Below are 9981 nucleotides of genomic sequence, written 5' to 3'. Positions count from 1 at the left end.
TATGTTCATCATCTTACTTTAGTATGTTAGCATGCTAACATTTTCTAATTAGCATTAAACAAAGTACAGCTGAGGCTGACGGGGGTGTCATTAGTTTTCCAGGTACTAGGTCATAAACCAAAATGCTGGACAAATTCCTTTTTTTTTTTTTTACTTCACACTGGCTCTAGAAGAAAAAGTCAGTGGATCACCAAGGTCAGTAGGATTCAAACTCTGGAAACAAGGAATGTCTCCATTTAAGCTTACCTTTTGTTTAATAGCTTTCAACATACATTATATACTCTAAAAGAAGGATTCCCAACCTTTTTGCTTGTGACCCTTTGAAGTGAAGCAATGTCTACTTGTGGCGCTTGTCAAAAGTTGAATATGCCGATAATATGAGTTGCAAGCAGGTCATCCAAAGACTAATGATCCCTGATTTACAGTGTACTGCAACTTGACCCCTGTTATTGTGGAGTCCTGGGTTTCCAGGTTGGGGACTACTGCTCTTGATCATAGGTTTAGCTTACAACTTACTGTTGGTTCATTTTACATTACTACCTACATCTAGTTGTGGTGAGACCATGATTGCTCTACTCTTTCAGTCGAGTATTCACATTGTGCTGCTTGGTACCACAGTTTTCCACTCACCATTTTCAGTTCCATAGGTGTGATCCACATGATGTTTTGTTCCCCTTTTGCGACTCCAGTGACCCCTATGACTGACATCGTTCTCAAAGCCACAGAAGCTGGACTCAAACCCACACATATCTAAAAAAAAGAAAGAAAAAAAAAAGAAAAAAACAAAAAACAAAAGCTGTCAGTCATCACTGGTTCCTGTTAACAGCAGGCAACGCTGGGTCTGTGTTTACGTACTCTGATTACTGCAGGCCCCTTCCCTCACTGTAATGTCATCGATGGCCATGAATCCTCGGCTGTTGCTGTTTCTATGGCCAGTAAACACCAACTGTGGACAAAGGAGGAATGCAAACATAATGTACGAAAAAAAATAATTAAAAAAAAATATACGTATATTTTCATATTAAATAGAAAGTTTTTTGAAAAAATTAGTTTTGTGTTTGTGTGCATACTGTAATTATGTTTGTGTTAAACAGCTTCTATATTTCTATTCTAATTAATAAGGTTGCTAATAAATGAAATGAAATAAATAAAATGCATGTGCAGATTTGAGCCCAACTGATGAACTGGTCAATATGTACAGTATATTGCATATATATTAAAATCAGCATATATACATACACACACGAACATACATATATATACACATAAACACATACATATATATACATACATATACACATACATACATACATACATACATACATGTAAATACACACATAAACATATATATATAAAAACCAATAAGTAACAAGAAATAGCAATGCAGAAATACCAAAGACATGTTTGAGATAGTTAAAAAACCGTGCTGCCATTACATACTGTGATTGTCCACATGGCAGAACTGACAAGTTAATTTTTTAACTGTAAAAAATTTGCTTGGTACAAATACTATCATAAGTCATTTAAAAACAAATTTAAGGGATCCTTATGTTCATTATATATCAATATAAGTCGGACTGTAATGCAGGTGTGAAAACATGAATATGTGCTTTAGTTAAAATTTACCCGTATTATATCATTCATGCTGATGGTTACTTGTGCGTTCATCCACTCTGGATTCTGGGTCCCTCTGCAAGTCCAGGCTAACAGTTCAGAGGTTTTCTAGAACAAAGCAAGTCATTGTTATAGTAGCTCTGAGGTAAAGCCTTCAACAGAAGGGCTGTAGTAGTACAGATTGGGGTACGCACTGTCTGAACCAGCAGATCCAGGCTGGACACTGAAGGCCCGAGCATGTAATACCAGAATCCAACACAGATATGTGATGTAGGATTGACGACAGGAGCAGAGATGGCTGCTCGCTCTCCATTCTTTGATCTGGATCCATTCAACAGCAAGAAAAAACCTTGGTAAATAAAGAAATCAAAGAGAGACTGTAAGACTGTGATGCAAATCGCTGAACATGGCTTTGTATCATTGTTCTTTTGTCCGTTTTAATCACTGACAAGGCAGTGTTTCTTTTTTTTGGCATTTTTGTTGGAAAATGACTGAAACAGTTAATCCCTTATCAAAATTGTTGTTGATTAATTTTCTGGTGATGTTTCTTTGTCTAATAATGCATCTAACTTGGACAAAAAAAGCCATTATGTTTATGAATACATACAAGGGTTACGAAGACGTCTGGTGTTCACTACAGCCCCACCTTGGATACAGGTTTTTTTTTTGTTTTTTTTTTACTGTCAATCGTCAATACCTTGATTATTTCCAACAGTATGATCATACTGAGGTCCATCCCATGGTTCATCCACCTGAAGTCCACTACTGAGAGTCCAGTTCAAATCATCACTGTCCTCTTGGACCCAATTACATAGACCTGTTGTACAACATATAATGGGAAATCTTAAAATACTGTATTTGTAACATTGGTAATGAGATAAATACACTACAGAATATTTATTTAATAGTATACAAATATCAAAATGCAAATTACAACTGGTATAAGTAAAATTCAAATATTTATGGATTGGATATACAGTAGTATTAAGTCATTTATGGAGTCTGACTTATGCTAGTTACTGAGTCACTCAGGCTGAGCTGTAACCATATGCTGAATTCAGTCTCAATCTTAAAAATATTAATCTTAACAATTTATGATAAACTATGTTACTGTACGTTTATGATATTTCAAAAACAGAAATGATTTTTAAAAAAAAACCCAACAATGATTAAGTATGAGCCTTTAAATCTTCAGAAAGCTATCTTTCAAGACAAACATCTTCTTCGAGTCAGCTGATTGATTATTTGAAACAGATCTTAAGTGCCGTTACTTTTTTTTTTAAGGTTGGGTGACGTTTCCTTTGGTGATTGTGCTCAAGGAAACATACTATTTTGTGAGTGCAACATACAATTATTGACGTTTCACAATCTCTACCGAAACTCTATTTTCCCAGTGTCACCTCGTTCAAAGCCGCAGTCCATGGCGGAGGCAAGAGCAGTGGTGGTCGCGGTCGCACTGGTTGAGGTGGCGGCTGGGATAATGTTATCACAAGACCTGTCCCTGATGATGTGGACATCGTCCAGGGCAATGCTTCCTTCCTTTGAGAAAGGGCAACTGGCTTGCAAAATAATCTGTGATAAAGGTTAAAGGACTTCATATAAAACTTTGCACTGATTTCTACTGTGTATGTACAGTATTTTCTCAAGAAATTTCACAAGTATAGATCAATTAATTCCAATTGTTATTCTACCTGGTGAGGCTCTGACGCACTGTAATCCACCCTGTCCTGAATCCATGTACCATTCATATATCCGTTTGTATTCCACACAGGACGCAGTCCAGCAGTCTCGTTCACAAACACTGTCAGTGTAATGTGTGAGGGCTCTAGAAGTGCCACAATTCATCATCAAAGTGACGGAAATTTGCGTTTATTGACAGGTTTTGAGAATGGTTCTGGATGATGCAATGGACCATAAAGATGAGGAGAGTGATACGTCGTTAAGGATTTGTAAAGGACAATTAGATCTGCAATGTGGCATGAACATCACAGCATCACAAAAAGCCCTGTCAGTATTAAGACTTCACACTGGTTTTTTTTTCATCATTTTATTTGAGACTTTTTGGCATATGTATGTTCCCTGCACTCTGTGTACTTTATGTGCTCTACCATGCCTGCAAAAGTAAATTGCAATGCAGCCTAACTGCCTCTCACATCTTGGTTACAAAAATTAACTCATTAACATAGAATTTTCACCTTTTTTACCCTCTGTTTGTCCTCGGTAGCTTTGAGGTTGGGAATATAATCGTATTCCTCACTTTCTGACAGTATCAAATACCATCTTCTTCAAACTCTGTTGAAGTTATATGATGTTTACAGTGAATGAAATGTTCAAACCCAAGATTCTTAAGTCTTTATTTGGTTTAAATATCAGAATATATTGTAATCAACAATTTTATGTCTGTTTTAGGATTTTAGGATTTTAGGTCATCCATTTCATGTATTATTTTCATCTGTATTTATATTCCATGTCATTTTATACGGTATTTATTGCTGTTTTGTGACCCTCGATTATTCTCTTCCTATTTTATAGGATTCATTATAAGTCTGGCTTATACTATATGTGTTTTACCCTACATTTTATGTTTCATGTAGCTCTGCTATCTTGGCCAGGACACTCCTGTAAAATAGTTTAATTTCAAAAGATGTGCAGACTTCTAGACCCACTTTTCTTTTGGGTATCTTGGTTACATTTGGCCGCAGTTTAAACAGTATTTGTTACTATCTATGTGACCTACATGTCAAAAACACGTTCACTTTTCAATGAAATTTAAGTTTTAACCAACAAATGGCCAAATCAGTGCTTAGGGGAAGCGAAGAGATAAGGCTGTACTCACGGTTTAGTAACCACCCTTCGCTGTGGTGCCAGAGCTCCAGGCAAGCTCGGTCCACAGCCGCCATCGACTCACTCTCCAGTCGGGCAATTTCTTCTCTGTTGGAGTTAGAGACCATGAGGAATGCAAAGTGGCCTGTAGGGAGGAAAAAACAACATGAAATACCCTGGGCCTGCACACTGATGCATCATTTCAGATCCCCATTACGCCTGCATTCAGTCACTTGAAGTCTGAGCAGCTCCGTTAATCCAAAAGGTTACATGCTTTGCTAAAAAGTTACCTCTGTGAATGAAAAGGAGCATCTTACTCAGTCGCTTTACCGACTGATATATTCCCTGCCAGTCTATGAATTTAAAGTATTTAGTGTCCCTCATTTGTCATTTCTCAAGCACAGGATCCCTGTTGTCTTCCTTATTTCGTGGATTGCAAAATGCCACACTGATTACAGTGCTAGTAGTTAGAGTATGTGTGTGGTGGCTCACCTAAAGAAGAATCTGTGGAGTGGTCCCTTAGTGGGATGAAACTACCCTTACTGTCGCCTGAGAGCCAGTCCCAGTCCACGCCGGACACTGGTGGAGGACTGTTCACCCAACCACACAAGTCCATCTCAAAGTCACAAAAACCTGCAAGGCATAACACATGTGCACATGCAGCATTCATTTCATCTTTCATCCATTTTCAGTTTTTAACCGGTGAGTTTGAAGCTCACAGTGGTCACTAACCTGTAGGGGGACAGGCACCATTCAGGACAGTGAGGTCATCAATTGCGATATCTCTCCTCGGTCCATCCCCAACCATCGCCTCAAAAATCACCTATCAGTCAAACAATTTCTTCATCCCTGAAAAAGGCTTGTTTTCTATTAAATTTACCTGATTTTTCAGTTTTTGGTGACCTAAACTTGTTTGATTTTTTTTGGTACCTTGGGCAGTTTACAGCTTACCTTTGTACACTTTAAGGTTATTCATTCGACATGGACTGCTTACATTTGAAATAAAACTGGAAAAATGGGGGTGTTCTAAAACTTTTGACTAGTAGTGTACTTAAAGGATTAGCGCTGCAAGTAATGATTATTTTCATTATCAAAAAATAAACTTTTATATAATTATTTTATCTTTTGAGTCAATTGGCTGTCAAATAGGTAGAAGAAAAGCTTGAACAAGTGAGTGTTGGGCCATTTTTCTTGAAAAAAGAATTCATTATCAAAATGGTTGCAGATTAATTTTCTGTTGATCAACTGATGGATTAATCGACTAATAATTGATTAACATTTCTGCTTAAAACAATGCTCACGTCATTGTGATTCCAATGTTACTGATTTGATGGAGCTACACCTACAGTGCTGTATGTCACTGCCTGCAGTTAACTGTAAAAATATTATGTCCAAGTAACAAATCCATATGCATGTGTATAGGTGTTCATCTGCAAGTTATAAAATCATAAGAAAGCCATAAACAAGTGAGTTTTAAGATGCTGTTTAAAAAAAAAACCCTGCACTGATTTTGCAATCATTTACTCAAAAATCATTATCTGATAACTTAGTACCAGGAAGGTGTATACCCACCTGATATGGGGTATCAGGGCTGAGAAGTGTCACTCTTCCATGTCTCCAGTGCTTCCCCTGATCTCCACTTCTGCCCCAGAGCTTCTGGGGGTTTTTGTGGCTATCAGAGGTCTGAAGGTGAACACTGAGTTCACCCACTCCACTTCCTTCCATGTAGTACCAAAACATTAGACATTCCCCATCGGGAGGGGTGGCCTCCATCATTGCAGTCACCATCGCGCCTCTGGACCCCACAGGGTGACTCCACAACTGGGCAGTCAGGTAATAACCTGCACATGAGGTGGAGTAATGCACATGCTGACATTTATTTGAGTTTGTGTGTCTGTATAAGCGTGCACGTTTGTGGAGAAGTGGTTTTATGAAGCATGGGATCAAACAAAGTTATACTGTATATGATGACTAAATTTAACATTTTATTGCAATGGATCATCCTCAAGAAATGTGGCAGGCAATCACAAACAAGGTGCATCATCCTGATGCACAGAATACGAGATTCAACTTGTTGATAAGCAAGTGTATCTGTCCTGGGTCCACACCCTTTGACATCACATTTTAGAAAAACATACTGACCTATACAAAAATAGGATTCTTAATACACCAATTACCATAATGTGTAATGTGTTTAAATTCAAGCCAAATTGAGACTTGTGGGGCCTGATGTCACATTTGACAGGTGGATCAACACAGCCCAGTGTATGGTCAACCCCATCCTCAGCCTTCCCTGTTTCTTTTTTTTTTTTTGGAGGAACACAAGTTAGAAAATATCCAATACCAACAAGAGATACACCTATGGGCTAAAAAAAAAAAATACTCTGATTTATTTAGCTGCAACAGAAACAAACAAAAAACATAATCTTTCTCTAGTTCTGAAATGGTAGCGTTACATTAGCCACATGAGACTGTATCTCAAGGAGGTGCAAACCTTGCTCTGTCCCCAGAGTGTGGTCTGCGGTAGGGCCTGAAGAGTTGGCTGGCTGGGACGTCCCCGTGATCCGGTTCCAGCTGAAATCTGCAGATGGTTGGGGCTGCAGACCACAGAGGGAGCCCTGGAAGGTGCACTCTCTCTCAGGCGGACAAGAACTATTCACATGGCTGGACACCAATATGTCATCGATTGCTATTGTCCCTTGGTTACCACCCACAACAGCTTCTATAATAAACTGGAGAACAGTTTTAGATCATTTAAGTGTAGACTTCAAGACAAGAAAGAGTTTGACTTTGTCATGAAATACTTTTTTTCCACCTGATTTATAACAGCTATGGAAGTCACAAAACCGCAACTCTCAAAAATGCTTGAAGCTACCCCTTATGATTAATTGTAGAAAACAGAAAACAGAAATAAGACAGACGTTTGTGTTTGTGTTTGGCACTGTAGGAACACTGGCTTTAAGATACATGTGCTTAAAGTCTTGCCTATCTTCTAAAAAATCTTTAAGAAACTGCTGTTCACAGGAAATAAAATGTTTTATCCTTCTAAATTGTCCTCTAAAAACATTATTTTGACAACATCCAACATGAGAGACATGCACACAAAAAAGAAACATAAGAATACCTGTATTGGTTTGTCACTGTTGAAGGTAAGATCAGCAAATCGCCATTTGTTTCCCTGGGTGCCACTCCTCATCCACACAACCGTCTCTGGTTCACCAGGATGCTTTGCAATAAACTTCAATGAACCTGATAATAAGCGAATTATAAATAGAACTTGTGCATTTGATGAATGCATGTGCAATATGGAGAAGAGGCTGAGAAAAAACAGTCTTGATAAAGGTGCTTAGAATTCACAAGAACTGTAACTGTTGTTTTTTTGTTTTTTTTGTTGTTGCGTGCAGCTGTGGACAATGAGACACGTACCAATGCTGTTGCCAAATATGTGGTACCAGAAGCTCACACATATGACTTGACCTGCTGGTCGAGGAAAGCTGATGAGTCTGGCTGCTGATGAGATATTTAGCTTTTTTGTAGCTTCGATGAGCATGTAGTAGCCTGTGGGGGTCATGATTAAAAATCACTTGAAATTTTTTAAGACTCATCAAGTTCCCATTGTAATCACAGTATAACCAGGAAAAAGAGAGATGGGGATTAACTTGAAAATTAATTGAGACTGCATATCCGGGGATGAACACGGAGCCTCTACATTGTGCTTAAATCTATTGTTGTAATTTTATGATTATAACAATATTTTATTTTGACATCTTTTAACGTGTGAACCCCAGGAAGATTAGCGACTTCTATGGCAGAAGTTAACAGGGATCCAGTAAAATACACAACGATAAACAGAACATGCTGATATGGGTGAATAAGAACATGTATAGTTATTGCTGCTGAATTATCTAAAAGGCTGGATTACCAACCTGAAGGTCAAAGCATGCAACTGCCATGAACCCCTTGACCTTTAGGGGCCCCGAATGCTGCAGGTTCACTGTGTGGCAATCAGGCAATGCTAATTTAATACTATAAACACCACTAAGGTATATGAAAATATTATAAATATTACAAAACCTTGAGTCTTGTAGAGCAACCCTGAATTGCTTTATAAATTCAGTTTTGTTTGTGGTTACATGGTGCATTTCTAAATCAAGTTTCCACAAAGTAACTGCTAAAACAAAATTCTTGCTTGCTGTCAATAAGATACTCACCATTCCCAGTTGGGCCCTCAGTATATAACCCCGTAGTCCTTTCCCAAAAAAGGCTGACAGTGTAGTCATGGTACCATGAACAGGCGTCCTTTTCAAAATCACACGAGAGTTGGTCTGATCCTGCAGGGACATCACCCTCTCCACAGTTGTCAAAGCTGATATCATCCAGCATAACATCCTTGGTTCCAAAAAATGAAGTTTTGAGTGAAAACAGCAGCTGTAGAAAGAGAAGTGTTTTACTCTACATTTGTTCTGAAAATCAGTATTCTTCAAAATGATTTTGTTTTTTGTTTTTATTTTATTTTGTTTTTTTCCCCTAAAGAAGCTGATTACTGTAACAAGATGAAACAAACTCTTTTTTGAGAAGTACAGTATGGCTGCAGTGACTACATTTTACTTAAGTTCAGGGCCAGATTAACCCACTATTGGGCCCAGGAGTAAAAATTAGCTGTGGACCCCTACGGACCACCTGGATCCTTCCACTCCCTGTGTATGCTGTATGTGCACCGTTGCCTTAGAGTACATTTCAAGTACAAAGCGCTCAGATTATACATGGCAGCCTCAATTTTCCTTGAACCCCCAAAACAAAACAGTACATCCAATTCCTGAGCACTACCTTGCCCAGATTTTCTGTGCGTCAGTTAGTTTGTGGCAACATAAATCTATTGAAGAACATGTTACATTACATTACAGTTAGGTTGCATTCATTTGTCAGATACCTTTGTCCAAAGTAACAACCACTAAGTGATATCAAACCATGTAGGAGCAAGACATAGATCCAAAGTTGGGAGCGTATCCCTTTTAAACAAATAACTAAAAGCATGTGCACTGCTACAGTACAACTGCTTAGAGATTTTTTTTTTTTTTTTTAAAGAAATGACACATAAGCAAAGCTAGCAAGGGTCGTTGAGCTATAGATTGAAAAGGTGGGTTTTTTGCCTGCAGCAGAAGATGGGCAGTGACTCTGCTATCCTGACTTCAGTGGATAGCTCATTCCACTACTGATCCTCTGGGGAAACATAATGTCAAGTAAAATTATAAAACCTAAATTGCTTTATTGATCCCCGAGTGGGAAATTAGAGGTAATATAAGCAGATGGAATCAGCTTAAGAAATAAAAAATAGGAGAGCTACACCATGAATCTAGATTAGATTAAAGCTATATAGAGATAGAAGATAAGAAGAGTAATAAAGGTGTTAAAGAAGTCTAACCTAATTTCTTAGTTTAATATTCCTTCAGTTAGGTACATAAGTAATTGGACAGAGACACAATTTTTGTAATTTTGCCTCTGTACATTACCACAGTGGATTTGAAACAAAGCCATCAACGTGTG

General features: G+C 38.0%; 1 long non-coding RNA gene across 1 annotated transcript; it reads right to left on the bottom strand.

Annotated features, from left to right (window-relative positions):
- Positions 1 to 672: 672 nt before the first annotated feature.
- Positions 673 to 1705, bottom strand: LOC120799466. The gene is made up of 3 exons (XR_005708839.1): positions 1627 to 1705; positions 856 to 946; positions 673 to 750 (listed from the first exon to the last, which is right to left on the bottom strand). It is a non-coding gene; the product is annotated as an uncharacterized LOC120799466 (long non-coding RNA).
- Positions 1706 to 9981: the final 8276 nt, after the last annotated feature.

Source organism: Xiphias gladius, chromosome 14, assembly GCF_016859285.1.
Source record: "Xiphias gladius isolate SHS-SW01 ecotype Sanya breed wild chromosome 14, ASM1685928v1, whole genome shotgun sequence".
In the NCBI taxonomy this organism is placed as follows: domain Eukaryota; kingdom Metazoa; phylum Chordata; class Actinopteri; order Istiophoriformes; family Xiphiidae; genus Xiphias; species Xiphias gladius.
The sequence above is the reverse complement of the archived record's forward strand: the minus strand, read 5'-3'. Positions and strand labels throughout refer to the sequence as shown.